The following is a 24,182-nucleotide window of genomic DNA, read 5'->3' on the forward strand; positions in this document are numbered from 1 at the left end:
GTGTGAGGGAGGAAATGTAAGCTTTGGTGTTACCCCTGATCTGAGCACTGCTGTCTGGCAATTTTTGTTTAGTAGACACAGGTCTTGGTCTTAGCACTGGCATTTCCTTATTTGTTTTTTGGTTAATGAGGAAAACAATAGGGTGCAGGTGGATTGCCTTATGCGATGGTTGGGCCTGGAGGAAGTTTGATATGTTTTGGGTGTTGTCTGCTCCATGGTTATGGGGCTTTGACCCATTTCTGTTAGGAATCCAGTTTGTGTGGGTTGTTTTTGTGTTCTCTTTTTCCACCACTAGATGATGCCCTGTCCTCGTTTGGGCCTCCTCGCACACCTGTGGCTCGTTGGGTCATCACCAGAGGATTATTTGAGCAGCGGGCTGTCACTACCTCGACGCCAGAGTGTTTGCCAGTATTGGGGACTCTAGCCAAACTGAGTCTAACCTTTAGCCTTGTCTTTCTAAGTCTAAGCTTGCTTTGTCTTTGTTCTCCAGCAGGAAGCCTTCCTGATCCACTGGATAAGCCTGGACCTTCTACCCCCCTGGAAAGATAAACTGAGTCACAATTGAGCAAGAGGAAACCTCCACATGATCCGTTCAAGTCCTCTTCAGGAAAACCTGGTGACAGTCCGCTCCATTGCTCCTTTGGATCCAACGTTAGTCTGCCTGTCCACCCTCCAACGAGTTCTTTCATCTCTTGATAAGCCCCCACAAACTGGATCCAAAGATCAACCAAGAGTTCCCCTAACGTGTCTCTCCTGCAAATTACAAGCCTCAGTCTTTTTTCCTACGGGCCCTGAACTGATCAATGTGATCTCCCCTTCAGAGTTTCCAGTTCTGGTTCACCAGTCCGCTGAGGTCTAACAGTGTTACCCAGCTGTATATCTCTCAGTCAGTGTTTTTGTAAACCACAATAGACCTGTTAACTTTTTCCCTTGGCTTCTGAGTGTGTTTCTGCATGTGGGTCAGATCGTTAAAGCCCATCATGACAATTTCTCCCTTTGGCACCATATACAACTTTATCATAACAACTTTGGCCACTTCATCTGTGTTGCTGGGAATCACAGGGTCACATAATAATGGAATCAGTAACACAGTTTTTATTAAGCAATGCAGTAATCTAATAATTTTTAAACCTGTAATCTAAAGTGGTGCGTTACTATAACTCGATCTGTCAAAACACACTCTTTCTGCCGCAGTGGGAAAAGATTTTAGTGCAAAGAGGAAGCAAGAGCTGACATGGTGAAATTTTTGACTCTGATCGGCTGAGGGGACCTAATGTGGGGTGGCAAATTCAATGACAACATAAACAGGAAGTGCTCTGTGATGTTGAAGGTTAAATGTATGAACCCTATTTATTTCTGTTATTAAGTGCTTGAAAGACACTAAATTGATTTTCAAGCATTTTTTCCCTTCTAAATATTTTCAGTGTAATTTAAGGTGAAATGTGTCAACATGCAAAAATATCAAGCTCCAAAAGACCAACTTTGCTTTACTGTTATGTTTTATTACAAATATGAAATATAGCTTACATTAATGGGCAGACACTACAGGCCTTTATATCCACATGCTCACATATAAACTCTAAAGCTTATGTTTTGTTGTGGTTTCTTGCAGGTGTGAAAGCAAACTTATTAGGGTTACTCTGTATTTTCGAGTTGTTTTAGTTTATTTCCTTCCTCCCTTCCTTTCTCTCCTCCCTTTCCCTGGGATATATCCCAAAATGTATCCCAAAGCCACTTCTAATTAAGTTTCATACACAAATACCAGGGGGAGCCTTATGTCAACAGAATGACAGAGTATTAGGCTAAAAATATTCTATTTCGAGAATAAAGTCGTAACATTACGAGAATAAGGTTGTACTATTACGAGAATAAAGTGGTAACATAACAAGAATAAAGTCCTAACATTAGGAGAATAAAGTTGTAATATTATGAGAATGAAGTCATCACACCACTACCCGTCTCAGAAAGAAAGCTTCGAGCAGCAACCTGAGTCCGGTCCGACATTCTTCCAGATTTTATGCTGGTCCACTAAAAGATTTCCTTATTTGTCAAACCAGAGCGAAAGCATAACGTCCCATGATACTCAACATTCCTCACTTTAGGGAAGAAAGTGCTTCTTGTAAGAGTTGTCATAAAATACTTGTTTATCGTAATTTTAGGACTTTTTTCTCGTAATATTCCGACTTTATTCTCGTAAGTTTACGACTTTATTCTTGTAATGTTAAGACTTTATTCTCGTAATTTTACAACTGGTTGTCAGTCCTTCGGCAGGTTCGCACACCTTTCTAAGGAAATGGACTGTACTGTAAAACCAGGTAAGTGACTCACTAAGATTATCATCTTCTGTCAGGTGATTGTATGTCACTTACCTGTGTTTCTGTGCCCAATGTGTCAGTGAATGGGCGGTGCCCCGTCCCCCTCCTGCAGACGTCGCGAGATGCACATCCACAGCAGTGCTCGTCTGATCTGTCTATGTTTTCGTTTTAATGAACGTTTTGACTGGCTGTCTCACCTTAAATACTGGGTCCATCTGCCCCCTTTTCATGACAGAAATATGTCATCACAAGTTCCACATGAGATCAAAAGCTCAATGGAGCATAAATGAAGAACGCAATGGACCATATGTGAAATGTATGCAATTTAGTTTTTATAAGAGACAGTAAGGGGGTAGTGACTTTCACTTGCACTGTAACTAGCTACTTTGAGCTAAAGCGATACGCTTGTGCTCTGAGAAGGTTGCAAGTACCCGGTTCAATCCCAGGTGCCCAGAGTGGGCTCTCCTCATCCTCTGCAGCAAGCACATGCACTTTTGTGCCCTTTTGAGGAGGTGTTAACAGTCCAGGGTGTCTGTGATGTGCATCCCCAGGAATTTGATGCTGCTGACCACCTCTACAGCTGAGCAGTTGATGAGCAGTGGAGCGTGGTTAGGCCCATTTTTTCTGATGTCAACGATGAACTCCTTCGTTTTCTCCACATTCAGTCTCATCACCAGCCCACCAGCTGCTCCACCTATTTCACTAGAAGATGCTGTTTTTTAAGCTGGCAAGACATAATACACCCACATGCACATTTTCAAATAGCTTATTGATTCTGAGTTTGTCATTGCTTATCAGCATTTTTCAACAGTAAGAAAAACTAATCTTTCTCAATGAGTAATCAAACCTGCATAGTTTTTTTTTGTTGCTATAATTGTTTTAATAGGCATATTTACCGTGGCATTATTTTCATAAGCTGATGCAGTGTTAGAACAATTATTTGAAGCCAGAGTTTCATTAATTATTCACAGAGATGTTGGGTGAAAATGATGTCTCATCCTCTGTGCACCACTTTATTACAGTCTGAGCCTGATTAATTCAGGCCTCGCCGTTTACACAATTAACTCACATGGTTGTCATTAAGGAATGAAGATGCTCTTTTCTGCATTGTTTAAGCTGGGATAAACTGTTCTCATCTGACAAAATCAAATCCCTGGCAGAAAATTTGTTCTAAAAAATGCACAGTGACAGAAGGATGTGGTACCTCTTAAGGTGATCCCTGCGTTAAAATGGTGACTCGACCTTAGAGTAGAAACAGCAAATACATTTTCATCTCTTTATTTTATGTCAAGTCTTATAATAAAATCCTTCATTAAGCTTTGTCTTCTGATCACTATCTTCCCTGGACAGCAGTGATCTGATTAGCATTCCTAGAAAACTTACTGGTCTAAGGTAGTCTGTTACAGGTCACAGAAATTACCAAAGGACTTCTTTTTAATTACTTATACAATTTGGTCCAAGCAGAAAAATAAAATAAAATAAAATTGGGTCTGACCAAAACAGCTTTTTGTAAAGTCCAGAAAACAGAAGACCTTGAATTCAACCAAAGCGATAAGAGTCATTTTAATAGGTATTTGGATTGGGAAACTGCTGCAAGTCAGGAGGGATTCACCAGAGTCAGCGACTGAAACTTCTGGAAGGAGATTGTACAGTTGAATGACCAGACAGAAACAGAGGGAGATGCCTCTAATGTTGTAATCCGCTTCACTAATGGCGCTGTCACACCTTGACAATTTAACCAGCGTATGATGACATCTCTGAATCTTTTAAAATGCTGGCATAACCTAAACTTTTACGTTTTTTTTTTTATTATTCTGGGCGTATACATATTCATAACTGAGGGGGGCAGCAATGTGCCCGGAGGTGCCTGGCCTGCATTAAAAGCACAAGAAGAAGATTTCCACCATCAGCTGATCCCACATGCCAAACTGCCATCACCTCCCGAACCAGGGACAGACCAAGTCCCTTCGCCACTGTTGAACTCTTCTTCTTTTGGCTCTATTAGCACAGAGTCAAAATGATGAGATCATGCTGATGTTGGAGGAAAGCTAGCATGAGCCTTGCCAGATCCTCCATCAATTGTGGAACGTCTGATCATCATGAAGTCTGGAGAAATACCCCCTTTCATACCAAAACGCTGCCAATACGCTATTATACCTCTGCATACATTGATATGCATTGGAGATAAGTTTTTGATAAGTTACAAATAAGTTATGCACAAGATACTGAGGTTTTGTATAAGCTAGACGCCATGAGTAAAAAGTAACTTACCCTTCACGTATGTCAACAATCAGATAACTTAGCTGTAACCTTTGGATCATGTATGAACATACACTGGCATACGTCAAGAAAATTTTGAGCTTGCTCCAAATTTCTTGATGTACTTGCTATATGTGTTCCAACGTATGCCAACGTTTGTTCCAAAGTTTTAGTACATCGGCTGAAACTCTGGCTAAATCGTCAAGATGTGACAGCACTGTAACCTACTCAGAATTTGAGGAAAAATTGTGAGAGTTTCTGTAGATGCCGGTAGGTGTGTCACATCACTGGTGAACCTCAGAGGATTCTTCAATCTGTCCAGGCTGATTTTAATTCATTATTTGACAGATACTCAGTTGTCCAGGGAAATGCACAGGGTGAGATCTGTGAGGGCAGAGACAAGCAGAAAGATCAAAGGGACAAACCAGAGTTCGAAATCTGAGAGCCAATCCAGAGTCAAAGCCATGTGATCCAAGATCCAGAGACAATCCATAGGGCAATCCAAAAATGCAGATGCATTGCCCAAGAATACAATTACATTGAAACCTGAGTTAGAGCTTGAACATTCAATCCTTCAATTGCATCCAACGCCACAGTACTGAATATTGAATAAGACCAGCAATAGTGCCAGGAATCATGACACGTTTGCTCTCAGCAGTGTTGTGCCTGAACGCGTTCATTGAACGAAAGTTCATGAACTCGTTCATATTTTGGGCGAAAGTGAACTGAACTTACTGTATTACTGCCTGATGAACGTTATTGTGCACTCGTTCATTCTGGTGTCTGTGAACGGCACATTCTCTCAGTTCAACTTCGTTCAATAGGTTGCCAAATTTCTATAGAGCCCTCCAGGCGAAACCCCGGCTAAATCACACCGTAAACAGGCCTTAATATGTAGCGGGAAAAACACCCAATCTGGCAACACCAGCTACCAGTGTCGTAGCCTACAGCCGCGTGCGTCATCAAAACAAAATGCAGCGTGGAAGCCACAGCAGCATGGAGGCGACCGTGGAGGCGACAAAGCAGCAGTATGATCACTTAAAACAGTTTTATGACCAGGTGGTCGGTGAGGATGATGGCAACGATCTTACATTTCTCTGCAAACTTTGCCCGCCGGCTTTCAGTAAAAAAATCCGCACTTAAACCTGCCTGGTATAATTTTCCAGGATTCCAGTATTCCTTTTAGTATGTACTGAAATGAAATTTCAAATGGAAAAAATGATTAAAATTAAAAAAAACATTTGCACCTTAAAGACTACTTTCCTGTTTTTCTTTTAATAATTCCTCATAAAAAAGACCATTCAAGCAGCACATTTTTCCTGATGTTTTTGAGAATATACTGTAGGGGTGAAAGCTGCAGCTGCTACTAGTGTGAAGTGAATGGACAGCAACAAAGCATTAAAGCAACAATGGGGAAATCTGTCCCCTCAATGCTAATGTAAACCCTGGTTGGATAAGGAATCAAAACTGGATATGAAGATGAAATCTGACGCACAGTTTCAGTGTTACAACTGATAAAATAATTGCTGTCTGTGGTTCTACAGTAGGCTATGGTGTAATTGAGCAATATATGAAAAAAAAAGAACTATGAACTAGTTCATTTTTTGGGACCGTGAACTTAGTTCAAAATTTTGAATTATGAACTATGAACTGAACTAGTTCATTTTAAAATGTGTGAACTGAACTTTGAACTAGTTCACGTAAAGAGAACTTTCCCAACACTGGCTCTCAGAAATCCTTTTGGATAAATCTGAAAATCTTACAATTAAATAAGGTTTGTCCAAGCTAATGAAAAATATCTCACAATCTCTTGGAAAATATGATAATTGTGGTTCCCATGTTGGACACGATATAATCCTGCTTCAGAACTTTAAAAATTAGACAGGCTGTATGCCTGATTTGAAGTGTCCTTTACAGGGACAGGGTCTAGAGTTCTTTAGAAATTTGGCTCAGATTCCTCTGAATGCTGTCCTGAACTTATAACTTCAAAATAACTTCAAAATGTTCTTTTAGGAAGTAGCTTGTAATATTTACCTTTTGAGTAACATTTTGTTAATGTTTTCCACTGGACCTTGTGATCACAAATTTCTCACATACACACAATGCAGTTATATGCTATTCGCTAGGAATAGCATATAAATACCTCAGCAGCTTTAGCTCCCACTTCTGTAAGCACTAACATTCATATTGTAATCCTGGCACTAATCCAGACCCGTCCCTCTTGGAATCAAATTTTTTTTGGTTGTTTTGGATCTTTGACATTTGTTCATTATTTTTTGGTGGGAGGTCCTACCTTATTTAGTCATAGTACCTGTTTACCCATCATGCATAAATGCAGTATCCTACCTTAAGTCCAGAAGTGTTTCTACAGTGATTTTTTTTTAAAAGCCTTATTTAAAGGTATAGTGGAGGATTTTCGAGAATTTTTTTAAAAGACCATCCTCTCCATTTAAAAAAAAAAATTCACATGCACAACCATGTACCCACTTCCAAGAGTAAACGCCTATTAAACACGTGCAAGAGCATTCACGAGCCCATTTCCCCCTCGAGCACACTGTTTAAAAGTTGCTGTTTGCATAGCTCATACAAGCTTACTATCCAAAAGAAGATTTGCAATTGTTCCTGTTCCTTCCATGTCAGACTCGTCAACGCTAAGTGAAAATAGAGACGAGCACATAGGACGGTTTTACGTAAACATATCACCAGAATGATTGACAATTAAGAGGACCACTTATTTTGCCAAAGTTTTAGTATCCTCTACTATACCTTTAATAACAAATTTAGCAAAAAAGCACCAGACACAAAAATAACATTTTGCCAAAGTTTTAGTATCCTCTACTATACCTTTAATAACAAATTTAGCAAAAAAGCACCAGACACAAAAATAACAGAGAACGGAGTACTTTGAATAATCCCATCAACACGTCTTCCATTGAGGAAGCAGAGCCTGGGGGCTCCCATCTCTGTTGCTGAAGTCACTGAGGTGGTTAAAAAGCTCTTCGGTGGCAAGGCTCCAGGGGTGGATGAGATCCGCCCTGAGTACCTTAGGGCTCTGGATGTTGTGGGGCTGTGTTGCAACATTGCGTGGACATCAGGGGCACTTCCCCTGGATTGGCAGACAGGGGGGGGGGGGGGTCCCTTTATTTAAAAACGGGGACCCGAGGGTGTGCTTCAACTACAGATGAATCACACTCTTAAGCCTCCATGGTAAGGTCTATTCCGGGGTTCTGGAAAGGAGGGTCCGCTTACTGAAGCGACCTGACCCCGGATAAGCGGAAGAAGATGGATGGATGGATGGATGGATGGATGGATGGATGGATGGATGGATGGATGGATGGATGGATGGATGGATGGATGGATGGATGGATGGATGGATGGATGGATGGATGAATATGCACCTTTAATGTAAGACTTCTTGTGTCTACACAAGCTCTGTCCTTTAAAGTTATTTTGCATCTCCTTATTAAGTCATATGGAGATCAGCTAAACATCCTGCAGATATGTCATTTGCAGTGTTCCAACTCACTATCCAAACAGTAAAAGTATTATTAGTAATTACTTTGAAATTATTTTTCTTTTTTCATATGTGCTTTTATTTGTCTTTTAAATATTTCTATTTGTACATAATTTCATATTTTTGCATGATGAGATTGTTATAAAATATTGATAAGTTAATACTTACTCAGTACTCAAGTAGATTTCTTACCAAATACTTTTTACTTGAGCTAAAATATTTTATACGTATTACTTCTTTCTACTTCACAAACCTCTGAATATTTGTAGTTATGGTTCTCAGGTTGTCTGATTGTCAGACAGGAGATCATACAGGTGAATGATGACATTATGACAGATTGACAGACTGCTTCTATGAGCTAGACTGGTAAAAGTCCTTCAAATCAGGACAAATACAACTTGAAAACTTGTGAAGTGGGTGACGAGAGATGTGCTAAGCAGGATGATACACTATTGATGATAATTGGTCACAGGTGGATGGGTGAGCAATCAGACGCTGCCAGCCAGCCACGCCTAGAAGGAAACAGAAGCAGACAGGGAGTATTATCACAGTCTAACATATAGGTGCATTATTTTACTTTCACAGGGTGACTTTAAAAGAAAAGAAATTGAGAAAAAAGACTGAGTAAAGCATCAAAGCTTTACATCCATTTATTTATATACATGTACATCTTTAAAGTCATTTCTCTGGATACTTTTACACTAAAATGTTTATTTTTTTTATCCTATAATAAGGCAAACCAAGTTGGCATTGAGGTTTCTGCTGACCGCAATGAAGGAGAGGAACAAGCTATGAATCACTATTATGATCCAAAGTGTGAACACACATACACCCTTACACCTCTGTCTTTGTGTGGCCTTTCCATTGCCTTCCTCTCATTTCTGATCTATCTGTACAGGGCCAACTGTGACCCTTACCATAAGCAAAACCATTACTTCAGACCTGTAAATAACCCTAAACTCAATTCACACCTTATTCCTAAACATGAGTCCTGACCTAAAACAGCTGTTCCCCTCATGGGGTCCAGGCATTGGGCCTCAGAACGAGCAGTCAATTCCCACAATGTGCTATTTTTCCAGAAAATGGGTCCCATATTGTATCAAATACAAGAACACCCATATAATCCATTTTACCCAGGCTCTATGTAAAACATTACAATCCTTTCTGACAGTGATGCATAAGAAAAGGAATGAATGGTCTTTGCTCTGTACAGCACCTGTAGTTCTTCCAGGCAGATTAGGGAGACAACTCTCAGACATGACTGAGGATACCTTGGTTAATTTTTAGGACAAAAACGGAGGGGGAAACTATAAATTACCAGCTAGTAAAACCTCAAAATAATCATATAAAAGAATTTTGGTATGCTTACAGGAAATATAGCGCTAATCCAGATTGAGGTCAAGTGTAACGAAGTGAAGCCAAATGGAAATTATGTAAAAAGATGGATTGTCCAACAAGGAGCCATGAGATCAAAGGCAACAGTCATTTTCTCATCCTCAAATCACATACAATGAATTGTACCTTCTTGCTGTGGTTTCAGAGCTTAGGTTAAGGATTACATTTCTGCTGTCATTACAAAAGGATATTGACAAACTGAAGATATCCATCTCCAGCCTTCCTCCTGGAAACCAAAACCCATGAGAACTGGAGCTCCACCAAGAAACCTTAGTGTGAACCTTTGAAAGCCATTGATGGCCATGTCCTTTCCAGGCACAATCACAATACTGGGATCTACTATGCAAGAGGGTGTGCAGATTCCTTGCAGAGGGTCAGCAGAAGAGGGGCGGCACGGGGGGGTGGGGTGGTGGTGGTTGTGGTGGTGGTGGGGGGGGGGGGGGGGGGGGGGGTAATGTCTAGCCATCACTCCTAGATATGATATAGGCCTGATGCTTAATTGCTAATTTTATTCATCTTTCTAACTCTGCCCGGCTTCTGGATAGACTGTTTGGTCCCAGCCATCACTGCCTGATTATTTTTAGGTGCTTGGTGTGAAAATATTCTAGCTTTACTTATGGTGTGGGTCACGTTAGGCTGCTGTGTGAACTTTGCCTGAGTCCTAAGATGCCAGTTTACCCTTGGTCAATAACCACTCTTTATAAGGGGTAACAATTTAACTGATTGTCAAGCATGACATGCACTATAGAGCAACTACTTAAATACATTGTGAAGCATCGGCAGTACAACATTTTACTACTTACCTGGAGTAGCTAAGGTATTGTATCACATTTTGAACAACGGTCTTTGAAAGTTTTGCAGTATCTGAGATTATCAAAATGTGAGATGGAAAAGATAGGCACCTTCGGTAGTGTGGCCGAGTGGTCTATGCCGCTGGATTTAGGCTCCAGTCTCTAGAGAGGTGTGGGTTCAAATCCCACCACTGCCAAATTGTGTTTTTGCCTAACTATGTTGTTGCGTCTCAAGAAATGCTTTATAAAAACTTGCCTTATAATTTCAGACGCTTCAACAGCACTACCCTCACATTTTGCCAAATCTTGTCTTTTCGATTGTCCTCTCCCTTTTGCCTTTCAAGTTGCTGAAGGAACTGAAGGCTTAACATCTCCCATCTGTACAACTCTGAAAGACTTGCTTGACATTAAAAAAACAAGGACATTGATGGGGAGCCAGAATAATTCAATAGTAAGTTGGTTTGAAAAGCAATGTTGCTACTCTATAACTTTTCTGCTGGCATGGTTGCAACACAGATCTCTGTATTTTGGCCATTTGGACTTCCATTGCTAGCTTTTATGAGGAGCCATGTTATTGTGTTTGGTCATTAATCAATCTGATCATGTGGTATGTTGAAGGGAATTAGCTCAAATGGTAGAGCACTCCCTTTGTGTGTGTGAGATGGGCTTGACGCCTGCATTTCCCAAATAGCCTATAGTTGCTATGTTCCAGAATGCTTTTCAAAGCCCTGATGTGATGAACTGAAGGTAGAAGATAGCAAAATGCAGAAACACTTTGTAAGATGCAAAGTGAATGCTTGAAAATGTCCTTGACATCCCATGGTACTTACTTGGTCAAAGGACCTTTAATTTAAACCCAAAGTAAATACAGATCTGCTAATCATTGAATTTTTTATTTTGATTACAAGTTATTGTAAGACTTGATTGTGCATTTTTCACTGATTGTCAAGTATGACATGCACTATAGAGCAGCTACTTAAATACTTTGTGAAGCATCGGCAGTACAACATTTTACTACTTACCTGGAGTAGCTAAGGTATTGTATCACATTTTGAACAACGGTCTTTGAAAGTTTTGCAGTATGTGAGATTATCAAAATGTGAGATGGAAAAGATGGGCACCTTCGGTAGTGTGGCCGAGTGGTCTATGGCGCTGGATTTAGGCTCCAGTCTCGAGAGAGGCGTGGGTTCAAATCCCACCACTGCCAAATTGTGTTTTTGCCTAACTTTGTTGTTGCGTCTCAAGAAATGCTTTATAAAAACTTGCCTTATAATTTCAGACGCTTCAAGAGCACTACCCTCAAATTTTGCCAAATCTTGTCTTTTCGATTGTCCTCTCCCTTTTGCCTTTCAAGTTGCTGAAGGAACTGAAGGCTTAACATCTCCCATCTGTACAAATCTAAAAGACTTGCTTGACATTAAAAAAAAACAAGGACATTGATGGGGAGCCAGAATAATTCAATAGTAAGTTGGTTTGAAAAGCAATGTTGCTACTCTATAACTTTTCTGATAGCATGGTTGCAACACAGATCTCTGTATTTTGGCCATTTGGACTTCCATTGCTAGCTTTTATGAGGAGCCATGTTATTGTGTTTGGTCATTAATCAATCTGATCATGTGGTATGTTGAAGGGAATTAGCTCAAATGGTAGAGCACTCCCTTTGTGTGTGTGAGATGGGCTTGACGCCTGCATTTCCCAAGTAGCTTATAGTTGCTATGTTCCAGAATGCTTTTCAAAGCCCTGATGTGATGAACTGAAGGTAGAAGATAGCAAAATGCAGAAACACTTTGTAAGATGCAAAGTGAATGCTTGAAAATGTCCTTGACATCCCATGGTACTTACTTGGTCAAAGGACCTTTAATTTAAACCCAAAGTAAATACAGATCTGCTAATCTTTGAATTTTTTATTTTGATTACAAGTTATTGTAAGACTTGATTGTGCATTTTTCACTGATTGTCAAGCATGACATGCACTATAGAGCAGCTACTTAAATACATTGTGAAGCATCGGCAGTACAACATTTTACTACTTACCTGGAGTAGCTAAGGTATTGTATCACATTTTGGACGACGGTCTTTGAAAGTTTTGCAGTATCTGAGATGATCAAAATGTGAGATGGAAAAGACAGGCACCTTCGGTAGTGTGGCCGAGTGGTCTATGGCGCTGGATTTAGGCTCCAGTCTCGAGAGAGGCGTGGGTTCAAATCCCACCACTGCCAAATTGTGTTTTTGCCTAACTATGTTGTTGCGTCTCAAGAAATGCTTTATAAAAACTTGCCTTATAATTTCAGACGCTTCAACAGCACTACCCTCACATTTTGCCAAATCTTGTCTTTTCGATTGTCCTCTCCCTTTTGCCTTTCAAGTTGCTGAAGGAACTGAAGGCTTAACATCTCCCATCTGTACAACTCTAAAAGACTTGCTTGACATTAAAAAAACAAGGACATTGATAGGGAGCCAGAATAATTCAATAGTAAGTTGGTTTGAAAAGCAATGTTGCTACTCTATACCTTTTCTGATAGCATGGCTGCAACACAGATCTCTGTATTTTGGCCATTTGGACTTCCATTGCTAGCTTTTATGAGGAGCCATGTTATTGTGTTTGGTCATTAATCAATCTGATCATGTGGTATGTTGAAGGGAATTAGCTCAAATGGTAGAGCGTTCCCTTTGTGTGTGTGAGATGGGCTTGACGCCTGCATTTCCCAAGTAGCTTATAGTTGCTATGTTCCAGAATGCTTTTCAAAGCCCTGATGTGATGAACTGAAGGTAGAAGATAGCAAAATGCAGAAACACTTTGTAAGATGCAAAGTGAATGCTTGGAAATGTCCTTGACATCCCATGGTACTTACTTGGTCAAAGGACCTTTAATTTAAACCCAAAGTAAATACAGATCTGCTAATCTTTGAATTTTTTATTTTGATTACAAGTTATTGTAAGACTTGATTGTGCATTTTTCACTGATTGTCAAGCATGACATGCACTATAGAGCAGCTACTTAAATACATTGTGAAGCATTAGCAGTACAACATTTTACTACTTACCTGGAGTAGCTAAGGTATTGTATCACATTTTGAACAACGGTCTTTGAAAGTTTTGCAGTATCTGAGATTATCAAAATGTGAGATGGAAAAGACAGGCACCTTCGGTAGTGTGGCCGAGTGGTCTATGGCGCTGGATTTAGGCTCCAGTCTCGAGAGAGGCGTGGGTTCAAATCCCACCACTGCCAAATTGTGTTTTTGCCTAACTTTGTTGTTGCGTCTCAAGAAATGCTTTATAAAAACTTGCCTTATAATTTCAGACGCTTCAACAGCACTACCCTCACATTTTGCCAAATCTTGTCTTTTCGATTGTCCTCTCCCTTTTGCCTTTCAAGTTGCTGAAGGAACTGAAGGCTTAACATCTCCCATCTGTACAACTCTAAAAGACTTGCTTGACATTAAAAAAACAAGGACATTGATGGGGAGCCAGAATAATTCAATAGTAAGTTGGTTTGAAAAGCAATGTTGCTACTCTATACCTTTTCTGATAGCATGGTTGCAACACAGATCTCTGTATTTTGGCCATTTGGACTTCCATTGCTAGCTTTTATGAGGAGCCATGTTATTGTGTTTGGTCATTAATCAATCTGATCATGTGGTATGTTGAAGGGAATTAGCTCAAATGGTAGAGCACTCCCTTTGTGTGTGTGAGATGGGCTTGACGCCTGCATTTCCCAAGTAGCTTATAGTTGCTATGTTCCAGAATGCTTTTCAAAGCCCTGATGTGATGAACTGAAGGTAGAAGATAGCAAAATGCAGAAACACTTTGTAAGATGCAAAGTGAATGCTTGAGAATGTCCTTGACATCCCATGGTACTTACTTGGTCAAAGGACCTTTAATTTAAACCCAAAGTAAATACAGATCTGCTAATCTTTGAATTTTTTATTTTGATTACAAGTTATTGTAAGACTTGATTGTGCATTTTTCACTGATTGTCAAGCATGACATGCACTATAGAGCAGCTACTTAAATACATTGTGAAGCATCGGCAGTACAACATTTTACTACTTACCTGGAGTAGCTAAGGTATTGTATCACATTTTGAACAACGGTCTTTGAAAGTTTTGTAGTATCTGAGATTATCAAAATGTGAGATGGAAAAGATGGGCACCTTCCGTAGTGTGGCCGAGTGGTCTATGGCACTGGATTTAGGCTCCAGTCTCGAGAGAGGTGTGGGTTCAAATTCCACCACTGCCAAATTGTGTTCTTGCCTAACTTTGTTGTTGCGTCTCAAGAAATGCTTTATAAAAACTTGCCTTATAATTTCAGACGCTTCAACAGCACTACCCTCACATTTTGCCAAATCTTGTCTTTTCGATTGTCCTCTCCCTTTTGCCTTTCAAGTTGCTCAAGGAACTGAAGGCTTAACATCTCCCATCTGTACAACTCTAAAAGACTTGCTTGACATTAAAAAAACAAGGACATTGATGGGGAGCCAGAATAATTCAATAGTAAGTTGGTTTGAAAAGCAATGTTGCTACTCTATAACTTTTCTGATAGCATGGTTGCAACACAGATCTCTGTATTTTGGCCATTTGGACTTCCATTGCTAGCTTTTATGAGGAGCCATGTTATTGTGTTTGGTCATTAATCAATCCGATCATGTGGTATGTTGAAGGGAATTAGCTCAAATGGTAGAGCACTCCCTTTGTGTGTGTGAGATGGGCTTTACGCCTGCATTTCCCAAGTAGCTTATAGTTGCTATGTTCCAGAATGCTTTTCAAAGCCCTGATGTGATGAACTGAAGGTAGAAGATAGCAAAATGCAGAAACACTTTGTAAGATGCAAAGTGAATGCTTGAAAATGTCCTTGACATCCCATGGTACTTACTTGGTCAAAGGACCTTTAATTTAAACCCAAAGTAAATACAGATCTGCTAATCTTTGAATTTTTTATTTTGATTACAAGTTATTGTAAGACTTGATTGTGCATTTTTCACTGATTGTCAAGCATGACATGCACTATAGAGCAGCTACTTAAATACATTGTGAAGCATTAGCAGTACAACATTTTACTACCTACCTGGAGTAGCTAAGGTATTGTATCACATTTTGAACAACGGTCTTTGAAAGTTTTGCAGTATCTGAGATTATCAAAATGTGAGATGGAAAGGATAGGCACCTTCGGTAGTGTGGCCGAGTGGTCTATGGCGCTGGATTTAGGCTCCAGTCTCGAGAGAGGCGTGGGTTCAAATCCCACCACTGCCAAATTGTGTTTTTGCCTAACTTTGTTGTTGCATCTCAAGAAATGCTTTATAAAAACTTGCCTTATAATTTCAGACGCTTCAAGAGCACTACTCTCACATTTTGCCAAATCTTGTCTTTTCGATTGTCCTCTCCCTTTTGCCTTTCAAGTTGCTGAAGGAACTGAAGGCTTAACATCTCCCATCTGTACAACTCTAAAAGACTTGCTTGACATTAAAAAAACAAGGACATTGATGGGGAGCCAGAATAATTCAATAGTAAGTTGGTTTGAAAAGCAATGTTGCTACTCTATAACTTTTCTGATAGCATGGTTGCAACACAGATCTCTGTATTTTGGCCATTTGGACTTCCATTGCTAGCTTTTATGAGGAGCCATGTTATTGTGTTTGGTCATTAATCAATCTGATCATGTGGTATGTTGAAGGGAATTAGCTCAAATGGTAGAGCACTCCCTTTGTGTGTGTGAGATGGGCTTGACGCCTGCATTTCCCAAGTAGCTTATGGTTGCTATGTTCCAGAATGCTTTTCAAAGCCCTGATAGCAAAGATAGCAAAGAAGATAGCAAAATGCAGAAACACTTTGTAAGATGCAAAGTGAATGCTTGAAAATGTCCTTGACATCCCATGGTACTTACTTGGTCAAAGGACCTTTAATTTAAACCCAAAGTAAATACAGATCTGCTAATCTTTGAATTTTTTATTTTGATTACAAGTTATTGTAAGACTTGATTGTGCATTTTTCACTGATTGTCAAGCATGACATGCACTATAGAGCAGCTACTTAAATACATTGTGAAGCATCGGCAGTACAAAATTTTACTACTTACCTGGAGTAGCTAAGGTATTGTATCACATTTTGGACGACGGTCTTTGAAAGTTTTGCAGTATCTGAGATGATCAAAATGTGAGATGGAAAAGACGGGCACCTTTGGTAGTGTGGCCGAGTGGTCTATGGCGCTGGATTTAGGCTCCAGTCTCGAGAGAGGCGTGGGTTCAAATCCCACCACTGCCAAATTGTGTTTTTGCCTAACTATGTTGTTGCGTCTCAAGAAATGCTTTATAAAAACTTGCCTTATAATTTCAGACGCTTCAACAGCACTACCCTCACATTTTGCCAAATCTTGTCTTTTCGATTGTCCTCTCCCTTTTGCCTTTCAAGTTGCTCAAGGAACTGAAGGCTTAACATCTCCCATCTGTACAACTCTAAAAGACTTGCTTGACATTAAAAAAACAAGGACATTGATAGGGAGCCAGAATAATTCAATAGTAAGTTGGTTTGAAAACTAATGTTGCTACTCTATACCTTTTCTGATAGCATGGCTGCAACACAGATCTCTGTATTTTGGCCATTTGGACTTCCATTGCTAGCTTTTATGAGGAGCCATGTTATTGTGTTTGGTCATTAATCAATCTGATCATGTGGTATGTTGAAGGGAATTAGCTCAAATGGTAGAGCGTTCCCTTTGTGTGTGTGAGACGGGCTTGACGCCTGCATTTCCCAAGTAGCTTATAGTTGCTATGTTCCAGAATGCTTTTCAAAGCCCTGATGTGATGAACTGAAGGTAGAAGATAGCAAAATGCAGAAACACTTTGTAAGATGCAAAGTGAATGCTTGGAAATGTCCTTGACATCCCATGGTACTTACTTGGTCAAAGGACCTTTAATTTAAACCCAAAGTAAATACAGATCTGCTAATCTTTGAATTTTTTATTTTGATTACAAGTTATTGTAAGACTTGATTGTGCATTTTTCACTGATTGTCAAGCATGACATGCACTATAGAGCAGCTACTTAAATACATTGTGAAGCATTAGCAGTACAACATTTTACTACCTACCTGGAGTAGCTAAGGTATTGTATCACATTTTGAACAACGGTCTTTGAAAGTTTTGCAGTATCTGAGATTATCAAAATGTGAGATGGAAAGGATAGGCACCTTCGGTAGTGTGGCCGAGTGGTCTATGGCGCTGGATTTAGGCTCCAGTCTCGAGAGAGGCGTGGGTTCAAATCCCACCACTGCCAAATTGTGTTTTTGCCTAACTTTGTTGTTGCATCTCAAGAAATGCTTTATAAAAACTTGCCTTATAATTTCAGACGCTTCAAGAGCACTACCCTCACATTTTGCCAAATCTTGTCTTTTCGATTGTCCTCTCCCTTTTGCCTTTCAAGTTGCTGAAGGAACTGAAGGCTTAACATCTCCCATCTGTACAACTCTAAAAGACTTGCTTGACATTAAAAAAACAAGGACATTGATGGGGAGCCAGAATAATTCAATAGTAAGTTGGTTTGAAAAGCAATGTTGCTACTCTATAACTTTTCTGATAGCATGGTTGCAACACAGATCTCTGTATTTTGGCCATTTTGACTTCCATTGCTAGCTTTTATGAGGAGCCATGTTATTGTGTTTGGTCATTAATCAATCTGATCATGTGGTATGTTGAAGGGAATTAGCTCAAATGGTAGAGCACTCCCTTTGTGTGTGTGAGATGGGCTTGACGCCTGCATTTCCCAAGTAGCTTATGGTTGCTATGTTCCAGAATGCTTTTCAAAGCCCTGATAGCAAAGATAGCAAAGAAGATAGCAAAATGCAGAAACACTTTGTAAGATGCAAAGTGAATGCTTGAAAATGTCCTTGACATCCCATGGTACTTACTTGGTCAAAGGACCTTTAATTTAAACCCAAAGTAAATACAGATCTGCTAATCTTTGAATTTTTTATTTTGATTACAAGTTATTGTAAGACTTGATTGTGCATTTTTCACTGATTGTCAAGCATGACATGCACTATAGAGCAGCTACTTAAATACATTGTGAAGCATCGGCAGTACAACATTTTACTACTTACCTGGAGTAGCTAAGGTATTGTATCACATTTTGAACAACGGTCTTTGAAAGTTTTGTAGTATCTGAGATTACCAAAATGTGAGATGGAAAAGATGGGCACCTTCGGTAGTGTGGCCGAGTGGTCTATGGCACTGGATTTAGGCTCCAGTCTCGAGAGAGGTGTGGGTTCAAATTCCACCACTGCCAAATTGTGTTCTTGCCTAACTTTGTTGTTGCGTCTCAAGAAATGCTTTATAAAAACTTGCCTTATAATTTCAGACGCTTCAACAGCACTACCCTCACATTTTGCCAAATCTTGTCTTTTCGATTGTCCTCTCCCTTTTGCCTTTCAAGTTGCTCAAGGAACTGAAGGCTTAACATCTCCCATCTGTACAACTCTAAAAGACTTGCTTGACATTAAAAAAACAAGGACATTGATGGGGAGCCAGAATAATTCAATAGTAAGTTGGTTTGAAAAGCAATGTTGCTACTCTATAACTTTTCTGATAGCATGGTTGTGTCATGTTTGGCTTGACGTGTTTGGCCCACATGCTGAACACACTCGGAAACAGGCAGATCTTTGAGGGTTTTTATTGGAAAAAAATGCAGAACGAAAGGGGATTCTGCAACCGCAGACCGAAGCTCAGCACAGGGAGCCGGAACCAAGGAACGTCTCAGAGCGGGGAGAGCCGGACCGGGGAGAAGGCGGGTTGGACTTAAAGCTGGCCAGGTGGAGGAGAAGGCGATCGTCCAGGTGACCTGAGAGCTGAAGCCAGAGAGGGTCCGAGCAGCACCGGGGAGATCCAAGCAACCAGAACAGCGGGGGAAACCTGAAGGAGGTCCGTGAGGGTGGGGGGACCTGTGAGGGGAACCGACTCGGAAGGAACCGGGGGTACCACTCAGAGGAGTCCACCATGAGAGGAATCAGAACACGAGGGAGGCACCACTACGGTAACACTCAGGCGTCCTTCCGCTGTCTGAACGCAGTTCTTATAGAGCACCCCGGTGCTGCAGAAACAACCTGCTGGTGTGCGAGCACCAATCAGTCAACCAGGAACACCTGTGGAGAAGGCAGAGGCAGCAGAGTCCTGACACCACCCCCCCCTCAAGGGTCGCCTCCAGGCGACACAAAGGAGGATGTTGAGGGACGGGAGGAGAGGAAAGAGTCAATAAGGGACTGGTCAGGGATGGAGGATCCAGGGAGCCAGGACCGATCCTCGGGACCGCGACCAACCCAATCCACGAGGTATTGGAAACCCCTACCTCGTGGACGGGAGGCCACGATACGTTGGATCTGGCGTCCATGGTGGTCTAGGGTGGGCGGAGGAGGGTCGGCTGGGGGGCACAAGGGACTGGAGGAGACAGGCTTAATCTGAGACACGTGGAAGGTGGGGTGCACACGGGAGTGAGACGGGAGACGAAGACGGACTGTGGTGGGACTGACAATGGAGATGATTTCATAGGGGCCAGTGAAACGTGGGGACAGCTTGCGGGAGGTAGCTCGGGAGGGAAGGTCTCGGGTGGATAACCAGACTCGCTGACCAGGGAGGTAAGTGGGGGCTGGGACCCGCCTCCGGTCAGCGAACCTGCGATTCTGTTCAGCAGTGTCTTGGAGAGCTTGTATGGTCTGGGTCCAAAAGTGCTTGCAACGGTTGATGTGGTCCTGGACGGAAGGCACAGCGATCAACCTATTGTTGTCGGGTAGAAGTGGGGGCTGATAACCCAGAGAGATCTCGAAGGGGGAGTGACCGGTAGCAGTGGAGACGTGACTGTTATGGGCATACTCAATCCAGGGGAGGTACTTGTTCCAGTCCGTGGGGTTCTTGGAGGTGAGGCAACGGAGGGCGGTCTCCAGCTCCTGGTTCATCCGCTCTGTCTGACCGTTGGTCTGCGGGTGGTAGCCGGAGGTCAGAGTGTACCGGGCACCAAGGGCCACAGCAAACTCCTTCCACACCCGCGAGATGAATTGGGGACCACGGTCAGACAGAATCTCTTGTGGGATACCATGGAGGCGGAAAACATGTTTCACCAGGAGCTGGGCCGTGAGGAAAGCAGAGGGGAGTTTCCGGAGGGGAATGAGGTGGCAGGCCTTGGAGAACCGATCGACAACTGTGAGGATTACCGTCATACCTTGTGAGGAAGGGAGACCGGTGATGAAATCCAGGGCTATATGGGACCAGGGACGTTCAGGGATGGGCAGGGGCTGGAGGAGGCCAGATGGTGGTCTGTTGGAGGGTTTATTTTGAGCACAAACAGGACAAGAGAGAACGAACTGTTTGATGTCCTGGGACATAGTGGGCCACCAGAAACTGCGGGCGAGGAGCGTTCGGGTGCGATGGATGCCAGGGTGTGCGGAAAACTTCTCGGCATGAGCCCATTGGATTACACGGGATCTGACTGAGGAGGGCACATAGGTGCGATTTGGAGGACCGGTTCCGGGGTCAGGGTCGGATGGGAGTGCTTGGGTAATGAGGTCCTGTACCTCCCACTGGAGAGCGCCGAGCACACAGGAGGGTGGCAGGATAGCGACCGGTTCCTTCACAGAGTCGGGGGGAGAGTAGAGACGGGACAAGGCGTCGGGCTTCAGGTTCTTAGAACCAGGGCGGTAGGAGATTGTCAGGTTGAACCGGGAGAAGAAGAGGGACCAGCGGGCCTGCCGGGGGTTTAGCCGCTTAGCTGTCTGGATGTAGGCCAAGTTCTTATGGTCGGTCCAAATAAGAACTGGTTGCTCGGACCCCTCTAGCCAGTGACGCCACTCCTCCAAAGCGAGCTTTATGGCTAACAGCTCCCGGTCTCCGACGTCATAGTTTCTTTCGGCAGGAGTCAGACGCCTGGAGAAGAAGGCGCACGGGTGAAGCTTCTGATCCTGATCCGATACTTGGGACAAAACAGCTCCCACACCAGTGTCAGAGGCATCGATCTCAACAATGAATTGCTTCAATGGGTCGGGGTAGATCAGGATGGGCGCCTGGGAGAAACGGGACTTGAGATCGGCGAACGCCGAGTCGGCCTCGGAGTTCCAGGAGAAGGTGACCTTGACAGAGGTGAGAGCATGGAGGGGGGCTGCGATCTGACTATAACCCCTAATAAAGCGTCTGTAAAAATTAGCGAACCCCAAGAAGCGCTGAAGCTCCTTTCGGGTCTCGGGTACTGGCCAGTCGAGCACTGCCTTGATCTTATCGGGGTCAGATCGTACCCTACCCCCTTCCAGAATGAGTCCCAGGAAGGCAATGGAGGGCTTGTGAAACTCACACTTCTCAGCCTTAACGTAAAGCTTATTTTCCAACAGGCGTTGGAGGACCAGACGGACATGCTTGTAGTGTTCAGTTGGGTTTCGTGAGTAGATAAGGATATCGTCAATGTAGACGAACACAAAGACGTTGAGGTAGTCACGTAAGACGTCATTTACCAGAGCTTGGAAGACTGCCGGGGCGTTGCACAGACCGAAAGGCATTACCTGGTACTCAAAATGCCCAAGGGGAGTCTTGAAGGCTGTCTTCCACTCATCTCCCCGGCGGATCCGCACTAAGTGGTAAGCGTTACGTAAGTCCAGCTTAGTGAAGATAGTGGCTGACTGAACCGGCTCAGAGGCGGAGGAGATCAGTGGGAGGGGGTACTTGTTTTTAACAGTGATAGCGTTTAAGCCCCGATAATCAATACAGGGACGGAGGGAACCGTCCTTCTTAGACACGAAAAAGAACCCTGCCCCAAGTGGAGAGGATGACGTGCGAATTAACCCCGTGGAAAGTGACTCCTTAATATATTTCTCTAGGGCTTGACGTTCTCCCAGAGAAATATTGTAAAGGCGACTGGACGGCAACGGGGCACCCGGAAGGAGGTCTATGGCGCAGTCGTAAGGGCGATGTGGAGGGAGCGAGCTAGCCTGCGCCTTATTGAAAACCTGTCCGAGGTCATGATATTGTTCCGGCACCAGTTTCAGAACATCGGGATCTACCCGAGTGCCAGGCGCAGGAGGGGCCTGAGAGGAGGGAACAGCCGATTGAAGGCAGTTGGCATGGCAGCTGGACGACCAGGCTTCCACCCGTCGGTCAGCCCAGTCAATGTGAGGGTTGTGGCACTGTAACCACGAAAACCCAAGTACTAGTGGAGCCTGCTTAACGGGAAAAACGAAAAAGGAGACAAGCTCTCTGTGATTACCTGAAACAACAAGTTCCAGGGGAACCGTTCTGTGGGTAATGCGGGGGAGTTCTCCCCCGTCCAGGGCCGAAACCTGGGGGGGAGAATCTAACGGAACCGTCTCAATTTTAATTTGGAGAACTAAGGAGCGATCGATCAGGTTAAAATCACACCCAGAATCAACTAGAGCGGACAGTTGGAACGTGTCCCGACCAGAGACAATAGCAGCAGGTAAGCAGAGTCGCGGAGGAGAAGACAAAGGAAGCTTAGGTTGGTCCATCGATCTCTCCGCTAAAACCGACGGACCTGGTCTTTTGGGCGCTCAGGGCAATCCCTGATGAAATGCGCAGGAGAAGCACAATAGATGCAGAGCCTAGAGCTCATGCGTTGCTGTCGCTCATCCGGAGTCAGCCTAACCCGGCCTAATTGCATGGGCTCTGGGGGAGAAGGAGGTGCTGCAGCGGGTCTAGCCGGTAGCCGCTCGGAAGGAGCTGGCCGAAAAACAGGTGGCCTATCGGAGCGACTCTTACCCCGCGCCCGTAAGCGGTTATCTAAGCGCACAGCTAGCGCGATGAGTTCGTCTAGCGTGACCGGCTGTTCAAGGCGAGCCAGTTCGTCCTTAAGGGACTCATCTAAAGACTGCAGGAAAACAGATCTTAAGGCTTGCTGTTCCCAGTCAGCCGCCGCCGCCACCGTACGAAACTCGATAGCGTAGTCAGCTACCCGTCTGCCCCGCTGTCGTAAGGAGAGAAGCCGCATAGAGTCCTGAGCCTCATCAGACTCAGCAGCAAAAACCATCTTAAACTCAGAAATAAATTCATTAAACGTACAGCCGAAACGCTGACAATCAGGGAAACGGGATTCAGCCCATTTAAGGGCTCGGCCCGATAAAAGCCGTAAAATAAAAGAGATCCTGGTATGATCAAGGGCAAAGGTTCGAGGGGACCGATTAAACACTAGAGAACACTGAAATAAGAACCCTCCACAATCTCCAGCCTCACCAGAATATTTCTCAGGAGTGGGGGAGGAGTACTCGGGGACGTCCGGTGACGTCATGATTGACGCGGCCTCGGGGGAGGGGTCAGGGGACGCGGAAGCTGCTGGCTGCAGACTAGCATTAAACATGCTAACCAGCTGGCTCATCTGGGCAGCTAAGCCCTGTAACTGATCCTGTAAACCAAAAACAGAAGCTTCTAAACCTCGAATCTGATCCTGTTGAGCTGTTACAGCGTTCCCGAGTGTACTCGCTGGGTCTGACTGGCCTGAGTGTTCTTCTGTCATGTTTGGCTTGACGTGTTTGGCCCACATGCTGAACACACTCGGAAACAGGCAGATCTTTGAGGGTTTTTATTGGAAAAAAATGCAGAACGAAAGGGGATTCTGCAACCGCAGACCGAAGCTCAGCACAGGGAGCCGGAACCAAGGAACGTCTCAGAGCGGGGAGAGCCGGACCGGGGAGAAGGCGGGTTGGACTTAAAGCTGGCCAGGTGGAGGAGAAGGCGATCGTCCAGGTGACCTGAGAGCTGAAGCCAGAGAGGGTCCGAGCAGCACCGGGGAGATCCAAGCAACCAGAACAGCGGGGGAAACCTGAAGGAGGTCCGTGAGGGTGGGGGGACCAGTGAGGGGAACCGACTCGGAAGGAACCGGGGGTACCACTCAGAGGAGTCCACCATGAGAGGAATCAGAACACGAGGGAGGCACCA

The 24,182-nt window shown here is 43.3% G+C and overlaps 7 non-coding genes across 7 annotated transcripts; all 7 read left to right on the plus strand.

Moving 5' to 3' along the window:
* The first annotated feature begins 10,389 nt into the window (after window positions 1–10,389).
* trnal-uag lies at window positions 10,390–10,471 on the plus strand. Its single transcript has one exon. It is a non-coding gene; the product is annotated as a tRNA-Leu (tRNA).
* Window positions 10,472–11,399: 928 nt separating this feature from the next.
* On the plus strand, window positions 11,400–11,481 carry trnal-uag. The gene has a single exon. It is a non-coding gene; the product is annotated as a tRNA-Leu (tRNA).
* A 930-nt stretch (window positions 11,482–12,411) lies between these two features.
* Window positions 12,412–12,493, plus strand: trnal-uag. Its single transcript has one exon. It is a non-coding gene; the product is annotated as a tRNA-Leu (tRNA).
* Window positions 12,494–13,421: 928 nt separating this feature from the next.
* Window positions 13,422–13,503, plus strand: trnal-uag. The gene has a single exon. It is a non-coding gene; the product is annotated as a tRNA-Leu (tRNA).
* A 1,938-nt stretch (window positions 13,504–15,441) lies between these two features.
* Window positions 15,442–15,523, plus strand: trnal-uag. The gene has a single exon. It is a non-coding gene; the product is annotated as a tRNA-Leu (tRNA).
* A 926-nt stretch (window positions 15,524–16,449) lies between these two features.
* trnal-uag lies at window positions 16,450–16,531 on the plus strand. The gene has a single exon. It is a non-coding gene; the product is annotated as a tRNA-Leu (tRNA).
* Window positions 16,532–17,459: 928 nt separating this feature from the next.
* Window positions 17,460–17,541, plus strand: trnal-uag. Its single transcript has one exon. It is a non-coding gene; the product is annotated as a tRNA-Leu (tRNA).
* Window positions 17,542–24,182: the final 6,641 nt, after the last annotated feature.

This window comes from Cyprinodon tularosa, unplaced genomic scaffold (assembly GCF_016077235.1).
Source record: "Cyprinodon tularosa strain WSP-4 unplaced genomic scaffold, ASM1607723v1 ctg468, whole genome shotgun sequence".
In the NCBI taxonomy this organism is placed as follows: domain Eukaryota; kingdom Metazoa; phylum Chordata; class Actinopteri; order Cyprinodontiformes; family Cyprinodontidae; genus Cyprinodon; species Cyprinodon tularosa.